Consider the following 16,933-nt stretch of genomic DNA (forward strand, 5'->3'; position numbering starts at 1 on the left):
TTATTACCTGATCGAAAAATTAAAGCTCATATGCATTGTGTCCAGTCTTTACATAGACAAATGAAAATATAGACAACGAAATGCTCTCACCGTTTATCTTCGAAAAAAATCGAATCAGCAGATGTCGTCTATATCGTTTTAGGGGTTTGAGTGGGAATATTGAAGTCACTCAATTCTAAAACGTTAAAAATAACAAAAACTATAGGATATTTGTCAGTTGAAAATTATTTCATAAAAAAAGAAATGTGAAAAGTACGTGATGACATCGAAAAATATGGGAATATTCCAGTGAAATTCTTGAAAAACGATAAAATGTGTTTTCGAAGTCGAGTGGCTTGAACGCGTAAATCAGCATGTTGACTATGCAAAACATGATGAGAGCCACCTGGAAAAAAAAAACTAAACTAACTTTTCGTTGTCTATATCTTCATTTGTCTATGGTCTTTATAGTTTTATGTCTTTGTATGGGACAAGACAGACATTCAATAGAAGAAATCAATTGTGAAAACTCAACGTGCTTTTAAAACATTAAAAAATGTGAGAAGTGCGCCTTCTAAGAACACCATTAAGCGTTTATACGAAAAATTTTCGACTGGTAAGGCTCTTTATAATCCAAAGAGGCCATATAAAAGTCGATCAAGGCGATCGGCCGAGAATATCGCTGCCGTACGAGCCAGTGTTGAGAGGTCCCCAAGAACATCCCAAAAACGCCGTTCTCAGCAGTTGGGCATGGCTCGGTCCACTTTACAACGGATTATTCGCATTGTTTTTAACTATTCAGACAAATTCGGAATTGTCTCTTGGCGGAAAAGGATAAAATCCAAAAAAATCGCGTAAAAATATTAAATTTGAACATTTTTATTTTGACTTTTAAAATGTACAATAGTAGTGTTTTCTTTGGCATGATTTTTTTTTCCATTTTGACTTACTATTTTCGAATGTATATTTGTAGTGTTTTTCCTTTATTTTTTCTTTTTTGAATTCTAATAGGGGAGTATTAAGCGACAAGGGACAAAATACCGAATATCGGGGGGTACCGTTATATCGGTGATATATGAAGACGTGGACCTACGTGGCTCATTTTTTGACTTAGGATGTAGTATCCATTTCGAACTTCAAATACCAAATTTGAAACGATTCCGGTAAATAATGTAGTTAAAATCATCAAAATACCTAATATCGGGGGGTACCGTTATATGGGGGCCTATACGAAAACGTAGACCTGCACAGACAATATTCTGTCATAGGCTATAATATCCCTTACGAACTTCAAATGGCAAATTGGAAACAATTCCGGTGAATAGTGTCGCTAAAATCATCAAAATACCGAATATCGGGTGGTACCGTTATATGGGGGCTATATGATAACTTGGACCTACATGGCCCATTTACTAACTTAACCTGCATTCGTCTTAGAATTTTACGCTGATCAAGAATATATATACTTTGTTGGGTCTGACATGAGTATTTCGAGGAGTTACAAACGGAATGACAAAATTAATATACCCTCCATAGTATGGTGGAGGGTATAAAAATAATAATATTTTACCATGTAGGGTAAGTGCGCCTAAGTTCGACATGTCCCAGTAGTCGGCAGTTTTGAAATTTAAACTTAAATAACTAAGAATAGAATTGACCAAATAATGAAATAATTGCAAAAAATGTCAACAGTGTTCTCTGCACTCTTTCTGTAAAAACAAAAACAATGAGCTACGATCATTTATTACGCGAGAATAACGGAAAAACGGAAAAAAATAGTGGTGGCGTCAACTTAATAATCGATTTAAGAAAGTAAATTTAATACTTTTAGAAACAGAAATATTTTGTAATAGTAAATAACAGTCTAAAGAACATTTTTTAACTTAAAATACAAATCAAGTATTTTTCTGTTATATTATTTAATGCCGACATTAGGAACAGAAAAAAATAGAATTGCCAGTAATCGGCAGGGGGTGCCGATTACCAAAAAATATCATTTTTGACCAATTTCACTAAAACTTGAGAAAAGTATTAAAAAATAATCCAAAAACTACTCAAATAAAAAAATAGTTTTGAGTCGGCAATTGCTTTTATTTATGCTTTTTGACCAACTTTTCTAAATTAAGTAGGTTTTTTAAATCAGCTATTTGACGTTTTAGATAGCGGTGGCATTTTTGAAAAAAAAAAAAAAATGTTGGCTATCTAAAGGAAAAAGATCAATTCACAAATTCCAAATATGAAAATTTGTAAATTGATTTCTTTTTATATTAACGTTGTTTTTATTTTAATTGAAAATCCATTCGTTACTGAAGGTAACCATATTATTCTTGATTTTCTACCTATATTTAACACACTATTTAAAAACGAAATTAATTACTATTTATTTTATTTTAATTTTTTTAAATTTAATTTTATTTAATTACTATTCGAAATAAAAAATATAGAAAATAATATTTTTTTACAGAAATACCATATGGCGACTACTGGCAAATAGACATGCCAAGCATTGGAAAATGGTGCCGATTATTGGCAAAAAACAACGGTTTTAGTAAAATTCAAATTCTGCCAATTTAATGAAAACAAATTCGATTTTTGTTCATTATTTCGAAAACTAAACAAAATTTGGAATCTGAACTACTTTATTTTTCTGCAATTGAAAGATTTCACTCAAAATGTTGAAAGATTGAAAAATCGAAAATCCTAAAAGTGCCGACTACTGGTAAACTTACCATACGAACCGTTTTTCGATTTGATTAACTTCATTTAATTGACTCGGTAGTACCGAATTATGTGGTGGCAAAACTGAATGGATGATGTCGAGATAATCTAATGCGGTCAAAACGAAATTAAAGGATAATTACTTTTTTAAAATCACTAAAAAATCACGAAAAAAGAAACAAAAATTCTAAAATCGGGAAAAAATAGAGAATTTGTTTTTAATGGAATCGAATTTCAAAATAATAGTGCATTCTATTGACGAACTTCGTAAGGACCTTTAAACATTTGCTCTAAAAATCAGGGAACAAGTTGAGAATTATTTTTCAATTTGTTCTTTCTTTTCGGTCAGTTTAATGTAATGTACGATGTTTTTTTTTTTCAATTTGGCTTATTATATTGAATTCAATGGTTTTTTATGAACAAAATTAAAAAAAAAAAGTTCACCATATAAAGGAAAGTTATTTTAGTTACTACGCTTATAACACAAGTACGGCTTGATGGATTTTAACAATTTATACGTGGCGTGAAATTTTTTCATTTGATATACTATATTGAAGTGTACATTTTTATACCCTCCACCATACTATGGAGGGTATATTAACTTTGTCATTCCGTTTGTAACTCCTCGAAATACTCATGTCAGACCCAACAAAGTATATATATTCTTGATCAGCGTAAAATTCTAAGTCGATTTTGCGATGTCCGTCTGTCTGTATGTCTCTCCCCCTGTCTGTCTGTTGTAATCACGCTTCGTTTTCATATAGCCCCCATCTAACGGTACCTCCCGATATTCGGTATTTCGATGATTTTAGCGACATTATTCACGGGAAATTTGGCATTTGAAGTTCTTAAGGGATATTATAGCCTATTAAAGGATATTGTCTGTGCAGGTCCACGTCTTCGTATAGCCCCCATATAACTGTACCTCCCTAGATTCGGTATTTTGGTGATTTTAGCGTCTTTATTCGGCAAAATTTTTTCAAATTACGCATTTAGAGTTCGTAATGGAAACTCCAGTCTGTGACTGAAAATTGTCTATGCAGGTCCACGTTTTCATATAGCCCCCATATAACGGTACCTCCCGATATTCGGTATTTTGACGAGTTTAGGTACAATACTCACCGAAATTGTTTGAAATGTCGTATTTGAAGTTCGTGATGGATGCTACAACCTATGACAAAAAATTGTCTACGCATGGTTCAGGTCTTCGCACGGCTCCGATATAACGGTACCTCCCTATATTCTAATTTGATGATTTTAGCTACATTATTCACCGTTTATTTCAAGTTCCGAATTTGAATTTGGTCGTATAGGCACCAATTTTAACAAAGTTTTTTCAGGACTTTATTTCCAAATTCGTTCCAAATGGTGGAGGGTATTTAAAGTTCGGCCCGGCCGAACTTACTGATTTTCAACTTGTTTATTGTTTTGAATTCTGAATGAATAATATTAAAAATGAAATGGGTGGGCAATACGATGTTATATGTCGATCTTTCATGTATTAAATTGGCCTCTAGCTTTCAACTCCGGGACCTACATCATGGTTCAGCTGGAAAATCAGGACACATTTAAACAAACAAAAATGACCAACAAACTGGTATGGGGCTCAACTCAAAACGTAGACCTACTTCCTTCATATGACAATAATCCATCCAATAAGAACTCAAAATGCAAATTTCATTGGGACTGCTATTAGTGAAATACCGAATAAAAATATCAGAGAAATTGGACATTTAGTAAGGAAAGGATTTCTATTCTCCCAGAAATTCCTCCTAAACTTTCAAAATACCTTCAACCTTTTGCAGGTTTGATATGGGCCATAACCACCGGAAAGGGTACAAACCGATATCAAGTATATTTCCCATTTTAATCATATTTTGTATCATAGTATAATTCAATGACGATTAAATGTTCGGTCCCGTGTTACTTTTTAATATTCGTAATTTTTTTCATGTTTCTGCCACCATTTCCGACAGAATGAGTCCAAGTTTGATATTTCGGAGTTTTTTTCTTATAGACGTACATCCCAAATCTACGTTCTTAGTCAATATTCTCTTGAGGGTTACAAATTCCATAGAATACAAATTTTCTCTTCTGACCACACATTGGTTAGGAAAGTGGACTTTGGGGTACACATAATGTGGGGACTATACCTTAGTAAATGCCTATGTGGACAATTAACTGTAAGATGGTTCTCTACCCAGAATAGCCAAGATGGGTCCTACTCCGAAAATTGCAAATTGTATGCGAAGAGGTTTTGTACCCTCCCGAGAAACAAAGTTGCCAAATAATCACAAAAAAATGAAAAAGGGGCCAAGACTCCGAAAATAGATTAAATCATATGATGAATATACCAACACGTGAACAGGACTGGTTGCATGTCAAATTACCAACATTTGTCGAAATTAGTATGAAAACAAGTAAAAAAACATTTAGTTCGGCCGGGCCAATCTTTTAATACCATCCACCTTAGGGTAAAGAAAACATTAGAAGAAATGTGGCAAAAACCATTAAGATGCAGAATATCGGGAGGTACCGTTATATGGGGGCTATACCAAATAGTGGACCTACACATGCAATGTTTCGCCAAAGGAGCTAGAACCCATTATGACCCACCAATATCAATTTTCAGACAAATCCGTGAAAAAATGTGGCAAAAATCATCAAATTACCGAATATCGGGAGGTACCGTTATATGGGGGCTATACCAAAACGGATGGACCTATAATTACAATGACTCGCCACACGAACTAGGACCCATTATGACCTATAAATACCAATTTTTAGACAAATCAGTGAAAAAGTGTGGCCAAAACCATCAAAATACCGAATATCGGGAGGTACCGTTACATGGGGGATATGCCAAATAATGGACCCATACATGCAATGTTTCGCCACACGCACAGGGACCCATTATGACCAACAAATACTAATTTTTAGACAAATCCGTGAAAAAATGTGGCAAAAAAAATTAAAATACCGAATATCAAGAGGTACCTTTATATGGGGGCTATACCAAAACGTGGACCTATACATGCAATGTTTTGCCATACGCACACGTTATGACCTACAAATACTAATTTTCAGACAAATCCGTGCAAAAATGTGGCACAATTTTATATGGGGACTATACCAAAACGTGGACCGATATATCTCATTTTCAATACCAACCATCCTAGACACAATACAAATTGCTCTGCTAAATTTTAGCGCTCTACGTCAAATAATGTGGCCTGTATCGTGATTTCAACAGACAGACGGACATCGTTAAATCGACTTAGAATTTTATGCTGATTATGAATATATTCGTCTACGACGAATATTTAAGAATGTTAGAAACGGAATGACAAAGTTAATATACCCTCCTTTCCAAGGTGGAGGGTATAAAAATATGGCTAAAATGTAAAATATACTTGAGATCGGGTTGTACCCTTATCCGGGGGTTATGACCCATATCGTGGCCTCAAAAGCGATTTAAGATATCTTAAAATTTAAAGAAGAAATCCGTTTCCTAATGTCCAATTCGCTCTACTATTTTGCTCCCTTTCACTGATTGCAATCCCAACGATTTTTGCATTTTGAGTTCTCATTGGACGGATTGTTATAATGTGAAAGAAGTAGGTCAACATTTTGAAATGACGCCCATAACGCTTTTTACATTTATTTGTGTTTATTTTAATGTGTTCGCTAGTTGAAAGCTAGATGCCAATTTTAGACATGAAAGATCGCTATTTAATATCGTATTGCGCACTCATTTCATTTTTGATATTATTCATTCAGAGTTTAAAGCAATAAAAAAATTACACATCAATATAGTATGTCAATTGAAAAAAAAAAAAAAAAACGATTTTTTCATTCACATTTTCATTTTCACGCGATTCCATTCCGAAATTGTATGAATTGACCAAATCCGTCAAGCCGTTCTTGAGTTATAAGCGTAATAACTGGCATAACTTTCTTTTATTTGGTGAAATAATTCTTTATTTTTTTTTTCACAAAAAACAATTGGATTGTATATGATAACCCAAATTGAAAATAAATCGTACATTATCTAAAACTGACATAAATGAAAATCAAATTTAAAAAAAATCAACTTATTCACTTGTTTTTTACAGCAAGTGTTAAAGGTCCTTACGAAGTTTGTCAATAAAATGTATTGTTATTTAAAAAAAATAATTTCTCGATTTTTTCCGATTTTAGAATTTTTGCAATGAGATCTCGTAAAATTTTAGCGATTTTAAAAAATTAATAATCCTTTAACTTTAGTCTGACCGCGTTAAATTATTTCGACATCATCTATTCAGTTTCGCCACCATATAATTCGGTACTACACTTCAATGTAACCAGCCTGCAATTTCAGTTCTCAAGAAATCGATAAAGTTAATTAAATAGTCGTATAGTTCCACCTATCCAATAAATACATAAAATCTATAAATAACATATTTATACGTTGCCGATTTATACTCTCCAAACAGACTAAACAACATATAAAAATTAAAAAAAAAACACTACAAATGTATTTCGAAAATAGCAAGTCAAAATGAAAAAAATTATGCAAAATAAAACATTATTTGGGTTTTTATCCTTATCTGCTAAGAGGCAATTCCGAATTTGTCTAAATCATTAAAATCAGATCAGCGGTTCTTGAGTTATAAGCGTAGTAACTAACACAACTTTCTTTTATATATGTCAATATATATAGATTCAAAAGTAGGTGTGGTCAGTTCCTCAGCCCCAAATTAATACTTAGGGTTGGATGGAAAGTCAATAGTATCTCGTGTAATAATTTTCAAATCGATATCTTCATTATTTTGGCAAATATAAGGATGTTAGATGTTTTAAAACCTAACTCGGGGTATGACGAACGTTTGTACAAAAAATTATGCAAATCGGTCCAGCCGTTCTCAACTGATTCCATTACCAACGAACAACAATTGATTTTTATATATATAGAAGATAGATAAATCCCATCTTACGGCAATAGTTGTAAAAGAATAATAATCTTTGATTCTGCCCTCAATTATGAGGTGGACAAAACTAAATACCATGCAGCACTGTATTCTAAACGTTGGAAATACAATTCCAAATTGCAGCTCACTTCAATTGAAGATGTTGCTAAGCTCTTTACAATACCAAACACTGAGCTGGGTTTTCACCTGAGGCTATAATAGATGTTCTATATCATATAGCTTTTTATAATCAAATTTAAGCCTATCGGTGAAAAATAAGATCAGGCTATTCAAAATATCTAAAACAGACGATAGGTGAACATCTATTATAATTTCTGCCATGCATTTTTATTTATATTTGGAACTTGACATGGAGTTATTACTTTTAATAACCACTTCTGGTCAACATTTTCAAAGAAAATAATTTACCTTATAGAACAAGAAAGAATCATCCAATTTTGTTCAAACTTTTTAAATCTTAATATTTTTATGAGTGCTAGGTCAATACGAACATATCGGACCACTCGATCAAGTACCTCCCCCACAAAATTTTGAATAACCATGAAGCTCATAAAACGCGAAATGAGCATCCGATTCCTCTCAAGCTCGGTACATCCAACACTATCAACACAAGATCTGGTGTGAAGATGGAATATATCGGTCTGGTATCTCGCCCATAACGGGTCAAAATTTTGAATAAGCATTAAAATCTTTTCAAATTTTACACATCCCAATATCTCTTGCCTGGTACGTCCACCTCAAAGGGGTCAACATTTTGAAAAACAAAACGCCCATGAAAATGTGACAAAAATCTTTAAATTTCACACACTCCAATATTTTTACTATCGCAAGATCTGATATGAAGATGGTAGATATCGGGTACCCCCCCCTCATAATAATTATGTCTTTCACAACTTGCGAAACAAGTCAGTGATTCTTTTCAAAATTGTTAATGCTAAATATTTCTCTTAACCAGAGATCTGATGTGATTAGGGAATTTATAGGCCCAGTCTTTCTGGTATAAATTTGAAAATAAATGTTTGATTGAGGATGAAGTGGAATACTTCGTTCCACTATACAGGGTGAGATAAAAAACTCCAACAAAGTCAAACGACATAATTTTTACATTTCTTTTTAATTTTATGGAATGAAAGCAAAAAATGTCGAAAATACCATTAAATTTTAGAATAAGTTTAGATTTGTTCGAATTGGACACCTTTGGCATGGATTGTGGTCTTCAAACGGCCAATGAAACCGTCACACGCTACCCGAATGTTGCTCTGCGGTATTTTGGCCCATTCCCGGCGAAGTGCTTGCTTGAGGTTATCGGCACTTTGGTATTTTTTAGTGCCAACCTTGCTTTCCAAATACTCCAGACACAATAGTCCAACGGATTGGTATCCGGAGATTTTGGTGGCCATTGTGCGCTGGAAATGAAGCGAGGAACCTCATTTTGTAACCATTCTTGGGTGGCGCGTGCTGAGTCGTGTTGGAATGTCCAAGCTCACGAACCACTTTTCGAGCTGTCGGACGAGTGGCTTAGAAATGACTGCCGCCTGTATACATTTACTGTATATATACATATTTGAAGAAAACATTTAAAATGTAGGAGGAAAAGGCTAAGTTTATTAAGATATACCCCAGTTTCACATAAGACCCAATTTCGAATGTTATGAGAAATATACTTATTTAACATTTTGTTGGGGAGGTACCAAAAGAGTGCGAAGTTTACGAAATGAAAAACAAATTGGATACTACATTTGCTTTTTTGTGGTGTATGATAAAGGCTCTGTAGAAGAGTGGTAAAGAATATTATGATGTGCAAATTGTTGTCCAAATCGGATACTCCCTCTGGTACTTATAGTTCGGCCAGACGCATCTTCATAGGTTCCGCTGATAAACGGAATGGTGATACTTTCTAATCTGCTGTTAATAAATCCAATGAAACAGTTGCATCAATCGGTTGTGATTTTTGCAATTGACTCAAAACACAACACACGAAGACTACTTGGTTTTTTTTGTTAATAATTTTGCAAATGTAGTAATATCAATAAAACAAATAGGCATAAAGAAATGTGTTCCGCTTCAAAAAAGTCATTGATCAATTGAAAAATCTCAAGTCTGAATATGATGTCATGAAACTTAAGATTGAAAGCAAAAAGCTGAAGCTGTCATAAATTATATAAAAAAAATCGGAGGTACAGATTTGAAAAATGGCTTGTGATGGTTTTGTAAAATGGAAATGAGAGGACATATCCAATGCTCTTTGTTTGCATGCGGCTGGTGCAAGAGCTTACAGGCACCTGTAGAAAATTGGATATCCATTGCCGCATCAACATTGCAGCGATTGTTTAAAAAAATTTAATTTGAATGAAGGCATTATTGAATATTCAATTGATTTAATGAACCGCAATTACGATCTTAACGATTATGAAAAATTGTGCATACTGGCCTTTGACGAAATGAAGGTTGCTGAATTGTACGAATGTATCACTGCTGGGGTCTATGTAAGGAAACCAGCACAGCACACAGCACAGAGACAACCAATATTTTTTGCTTTTCATAGTTGTGGCCATGGTTTCGGAAATAGGAGCTACAAACCGATCGCTATGGCAAAAACTTAAGCGATAATCGCGGTAACTTGTCCTGATAACACTGATATTTGATACGAGATATAACATATAGATCAGAAAGTCATCTGTAAAATTTAATTAAAATCCGATCAGACATGGGTGTAGCTTCAATTTTATTTCCTAGGTTTATCATATTCATCTTCAACTCGTAAATATGTGATTTAATGGTTCGAAAATCCTGCTCTAGGAAAGGGCAAAGTATTTGTATTTGCCGATGCTCCACATTTGCTTAAACTTATTTATTTATTTATTTTATTCAAACTCATTTGTGTAATACAGGGCCTCTAAGACCATAAAATCATATTACATAGCTAGCAAAACCTAAGTTTTTAATACTTATAATAAAATACAAAAAAAAAAAAAAAATTAAAACTATAAAATAATTTCTCTTCATTGGCTCCCCAGCCATAATAATATAATAAGACAAGAAAAATATAGCGTCCAAGCAAACAATAACTCAAATAGTTGTTATGCAATGCAATCATTATGAAGATCATTTCACCAAAAGTCAGAAAATCAGAAACAAGGAGAACATCTTACTAGGCGTACTTTAGAAGAATCAATGCATATGTAGCTGGCTATATTATTCGAAAGCTCAATCTAGAAAACCATGAACAGTGCTCAAATACATTTACGTGGGTCGACCAAGTGTCTAAAGATTCTTTAATAAAATACTCCGTGATCTTCTTGGAGTATATTAAGAATTTAGAACTTATATTCAAAGCATTTTATGGTGATTCGATATTATCATCACGAAATCTGACGTCATTGTTATTACAGGAGAGCAAGAGCGTTGCCATTGATGACAGAATTAAACAATTCTTTTTTAAATGTAGAATACACTTTAGAATAAAATACTTAAATGAACTTCTAAAATATAAGAAAGGTAGCCGTCGGATAATGGCTTTAAAAAAGCTATCCAAAAGCGCAATATAAATGTGAATTAATAGAAAAATCGTATTTCGTAAAATTATAAATCATATATTGATGTTTTATTGTTAATAAGTACTGTTTTTGTAAAATTTAAAAAATGAGTATTGAAGACGGTAAGTTAAAATAATAAAGTTAAGTTAAAATAAATTTTGAATGCTGTTTATTTAGAAAGCTTTGTTTTCAGAATGCGTTGAAGAGGTGGAGTTTTCTCAAACCCCAACCCCGGAGAAGCTGACATGGTTGGAGGCACCGGTTAAATTAATGTTAAGTGTGCTAGAAGACTTAATGCCACAAGTTGGGAAGGCAGCCAACCTAAAAAATAAAAAGAAAATGTTCGCAGTAATAAGCGAACATCTTAACCAGACTGGGTAAGTAGACATATGTTTTCAATCGTAAAATAAGGACAATTTTTTTCCAGAGATAGAGATTTTTATACTGATTCCGGTAAAGAACGATTTTCTTGGAGCGGAACCGGGACCCCGGATTTCGGACCTAAAAGTCCAGGACCAACTTCCGGTTTAGTTCCTAATCCATAAACCCGACATAGACAACATTTGGAAGCCTGTGAAAATACCTATCCAACAAGTGGCCAAATGGTGCAGATACAAGAATTCCTGGACCCAGGAAAGATAAAAGTACATATTGTAGCATGTTGGAAGTAAACCGGCGAGTCCCGGGTCCGTCCTCCAAGAAAAACATACTTTACCAGAATCAACCTCTAGAGAACATTTTGAAAATATAGAAGAGTTTTTACTAAAGTAGAGTATTCCCAAAGATCCCAAATGTTTTTGATACTGTGAATGCATTTTTTTACTTTCTCACTTTTTTAGGCGGTCCATATTTGTATCGCCAAGAACTCCATAATCGTATTACTTCTACTTATCTCTTATCCAATTTTAGATATTGTTTTACACCTGATCAAGTACACACAAAATTTCGATCGTTGGAAAGGAGGTTTAAAAAAATGAAGCTCAACAACTCTTTAACAGGCAGGAATAAAGTAACATGCCCTTTTGAGTTGTAAGTATTTAGTTTTTAAGATTTTAACCAACTTTTTTATGAATTGTTATCACTACGTAGTATAAGGAACTATCCACTACAATGCATGTTGTGGCATAGGTTTAAAATTGAGGCTTTCGAATTTTGTATTCTTATACATTTTGATATAGAGAATTAGAAAGTATATTGGGTGAAAGGAAATCGCTAAACCCAGACTCTGTCCTTGATAGCGAGAATGCTGAAGGAAGGGATGGCAATAACCTCAACATTAATGAAGATTCTGGTGATATTGGTGAGAAGTAACAATTTTACTTTGGTTGATTTGTGTCTCCTCCCTCCACATACATTGCTGACCTGATTTTTTAACCAACATACTTATTTATTGACACACAATAGATGACCACAAATGTTGCTTATTTTTTTTAAAAAACTCTTACATAAACACCTTATCTGAAATCCGCCTTCCAAATTACTATTTGCAATAAAGCTCTCGGTACTAAGGAACATTTTCCAACATATTTAGTTTGATAATCATAGAAAATATCCCTACTACTTTAAAGACTTTAGATCGATAAAAAATGATAACAATGTCGCAAATCCACATGAACATTATATCTCATAACCAATTATAAAATTCAAGTATTACTCCTTCTACAACCACAAACCTTATCTTCTAGAATGATACACAATTACATTGTCATCATCTACATTTCCACTTTTTTTCAGACATTCCTTCGTGTTCAAATGAGGCTTTAAAAAAAGGTATTACAAACCAAAAATCAAAATAGCAATAGCAAATATAAGTTTTCTTATATTTCAGATGTTCCCTTATGTACCAAGCCCATTTTAAAAAAGGTATCATAAACGAAATATTAAAACAACATTATCATAGGCAAATTGCGTTAAACAATTTTCATTTCATAGGCAGAAACGAACTGTTAAAATTGTTAAAGAAAAAAGAATTTTCATTCGGCTGTGCTGCAAAAAATGGAAGCCAGAGGTAGACGCAATGATCGGAAAATGGATTCATTGGAAAAAATTGCTGCACATATCTGCAACACTAGAAATTAATTGTGTGGTATAACATGTCTACCTTTCAATAAATTCCATTCGATAGCATTGTTTAAAAAAGAAAAATATATGTTTAAATAATTCCATTTCCAAAAGGAACTAATTACATTAATACCAGTTAAAAAAACATTTTTGAATTTAATAAAGAAATATTTATTATTTTAAAATTGTACACATAAGTCATTGTTCAACTTTCTATATATATATATGTATGTTGTTGCAGATATGTGCCGCAATTGTCCTACTCCCTCGTTAGCTTCCCTCAAAGGTTCGAAATTTTGAATAAAGCATGTCGAAAGATATTTTAATAAACGGATAAAGGCGGGAGTATCAATCTGTCGGCAAACCGATGGATACTTTTTAACTTGTTCGTAATACACACCTGTTATGTTTTCTCGAATTTCAAAGGCACAAAATATCTCGGCTTGCACTGTTGGCTGACATGTCTTGATGATCTGAAGATGCATCTACTTCAGGTTCTTCTTCACTATTTTCATCAAAATCGAAATCGTTCTCATTTGCTAGGTTGTGCGGAACGCAACACGCCCTTATAAAATGGCAGAGCTTTTCACACCTCGAAGCTTGCAATAGTACAGCTGCCGAAATCTTTGGTTTACCTTTGGTAGGGTGTGACAAGATACCTGTTACATGGATATGCTGAGTCACCAAGAAGAAAGTAGTCTTAGAAAATATATTACTGACTGATTGAGGTAAATAATATAAAAATTCTTACCTCCACATTTGCTATCTAAATTTTGAGATAATGGCGAATTTTGGTAAACCCAACTATCATGTGCCGACCCTGGGTATCCGATAAACACATTAATAAAATTTCGTTTTTCATTGCACGCTCCTTGGACTTTTAATGAAAAATGTCCTTTGCGGTCGACATAATCATTTCGTCCATCCTTTGGCGGATCAATTATAACATGGGTCCCATCAATACAACCTAGAAAATAATAAAAATTGTTAAAAATTTTCTTAAATTTCGATGATATTGGTATTTGTCAGTTGTACAAATCTATAAAAATCGCAGCAATCTTTACTTAAATCTACTCTTTGTTTGGAACAAAAAAAGCTCAATTTTCACTTACTAATAGTATTTCAGTTCAAAGTATTCACTCGAAACTTGTCGTTCTTCTGCTGAAGGCCACTTTATCACCTGTGAACTTAGTGTACTTAAAAAGTAAGTCACTTGCTTTATAATACGACTTACAGAAGATATGGTTACATTAAATCTATCGGAAAGATCTCTATAGCTACAGGCTTCATGACCCGCAAACAACAAAAATACATACAAATGTTCATCGCTTTAAAGTCGTTTGTCTGAGCGTAGATGTTTGTACTGCTGTCTTTCGCTAAACTTATCGCTCAAAATTTTAAAAAGACTTCGCGAAATACGATAGTGCATTTTAAATTCTTCGTCGGTGTAGCTGGATATTACATTCACACTATGGCCGAGTATCGAGTGACGTTTACCTGTAAAATAAGGAGGATGGCACTCAGTTAATTAGATTCTATAATGATTTTATACACTTATCCGTATGGCTACAGAGGGTATATATGATTTAATACTTTTGGTAGTATTAAATCATATATACCCTCTGTAGCCATAAAATTGGAAAGAAGTGCTCGATTTTCTTCAAATTTTATATATTTCAAAATTTTTACACGCACATTTGCACATTTTCCAGAAATCTAATTCTTCAAAACCTGAAGAAAATACTCTATATAGGCTCGTTGTTACGCGAAATAAACAATATTTGCGCACTCCTTCGGAACACGCCCCATAAATGGCCAACAGTTGGGAGCAACATAACTCATGTCATTTGTAGGCAAACCCGACTCAATCGTCTCAATAGAATCTTGGTCTCAGCAGGAGAACTGCTGTAAAAAATCCCACTTTTGGTTTTAAGCTTCATTTTTCAATTTACCTTTTACATATTTTGCAATGTTTTCCAATACGTTTTCTTCGTCTGATTCCTCATTCAGCCAGTCCTCTTCACTGCTGGAATCATCCAAAAGTGAATACATCAGTTGCTCCATATTTTCTCTTTTTGTTTTTTGCACGACAAATATTAGTTTTACCTTTAGTTTTTAAGTTGATCTTTTTTCTTTACATTTGTTGTGACGCGCGAACATTGAAATGTATCAATACATTTTTCAACCTTGCTAGCCCTGCCAAATATATTTCAAATTTACAATATGCACATTTCTGCTCGGCCAAATTCATGTAGCTAAAACAAGCAGAAATGTGCACCACTCAGCGCCATTTTTTTTTCGAGAGAGCTGCAAGTTTTGCTTGCTTTTGGAGTACGGGAACGCGTTGTAGCAGAATTAGTACTAATTAGTAATAATTTGTAGGTTCTGGATCACAACTATTATTGTTTATATGTTGTTGACACTTGTATTACTTACAAAAACAAATTTCTTTGTGGGTCTTTCTGAGATATGGTACGTATAACTGTTTTTAAATTTTATCGAGATCGGTTCAGATTTGGATATAGCTTCCATATATATTTTTATCCGATTTTAAATGATTTGTGCACCAAATGGGCAACACAAGTCCGAATTTAAAAGATACAAATACTTCGGCATAACTTTAAATTATAATTATAATCATAGCGCGTATGATTGAATTCTCTCATAAAAACTTTTAATTGTTATGCGGAGCTCTACTAAATTAGCAAAGTGGTGTAGGGTATCATAAAGTCGGCACCGCCCGACTTTAAGACTTTCTTTACTGGTTTTTTACTTGTTATTATTTGACACTTTTCTCACGATATTGTAATCCAGGAGAAAATCGCGAACAATGAATTGAACGACGAGGATTTTTCACAATATTGGGTTCCTAATAAGATTCCTAATACAATTATTTTCCATTCCAAAAAGTAAAAGCTAGTCTCCCCAAAAGTTCTGAATATGACTTTTAAATTTGAACAGATTTTGAAAAAATTTCAAAATTATTTTCTTTATTATTCAAAACAATGCATACACATACAAAAACTGCATATGTATTTTGACGTTACAAGACTACCAAAACAATGTAGGCAGTTGATTGACATGTCCTACCTTGTCTTGTCATTATACCCTACACCACATAGTGGTCAGGGTATTATGTCTTTGTGCATTTGTTTGTAACATAGAGAGGGAAGCGAGATATACCCATAGTTCCTTTTAATGATCTGCATAGAATCACATTCTGAGTCGATTCATGCATGTCCGTCCGTCTGTTAATATATTTTTATAAACAATGTACAGGTCGCATTTAAAACGCGAACGAGACGAAATTTTGCACAAATCATTTGTTTGGCCCAAAGACGAACCCGTGTTAGATATAGTTCCCATATATATTTTCGTCCGATTTGCTTTTTATTGAGCACCAAATGTGTTATATCATTCAAGTTGAGCTTAGGAACAAGTATGTAAAATTTAGTGAAAATCGGTTCGGATATAGCTATTGCTCCGATATATATTGTCCATCTGATTTGCTATTTTGGTCCTCCACGGACGTATTATACACTCCCTAACAACGATATTTGAGGAAATATATCAAATATAGCTCAGCAATACAATTTCCAAATTTCATCGAGATCTGTTCAGATTTGGATATAGCTTCCATACATATCTTTCTCCGATTTCAAGATTCTT

The 16,933-nt window shown here is 33.4% G+C and overlaps 1 protein-coding gene and 1 long non-coding RNA gene across 2 annotated transcripts in view; one reads left to right on the forward strand and one right to left on the reverse strand.

Annotated features, from left to right (window-relative positions):
* Window positions 1–11,379: 11,379 nt before the first annotated feature.
* LOC101890183 (prolyl endopeptidase FAP) overlaps window positions 11,380–16,933 on the forward strand; it is a 94,673-nt gene continuing 89,119 nt past the window's right edge. Inside the window, exons 1-2 of the mRNA XM_059128024.1 lie at window positions 11,380–11,580; window positions 12,113–12,232. The gene's annotated coding sequence lies outside the window, so the exon portion shown is untranslated. The remainder of the gene's footprint in view (window positions 11,581–12,112; window positions 12,233–16,933) is intronic.
* LOC109611720 (uncharacterized) lies at window positions 13,537–15,616 on the reverse strand. Its single transcript, XR_002194074.2, has 4 exons — window positions 15,217–15,616; window positions 14,377–14,761; window positions 14,016–14,231; window positions 13,537–13,939 (listed from the first exon to the last, which is right to left on the reverse strand). It is a non-coding gene; the product is annotated as an uncharacterized LOC109611720 (long non-coding RNA).

Source organism: Musca domestica, unplaced genomic scaffold (assembly GCF_030504385.1).
Source record: "Musca domestica strain aabys unplaced genomic scaffold, Musca_domestica.polishedcontigs.V.1.1 5, whole genome shotgun sequence".
In the NCBI taxonomy this organism is placed as follows: Eukaryota; Metazoa; Arthropoda; class Insecta; order Diptera; family Muscidae; genus Musca; species Musca domestica.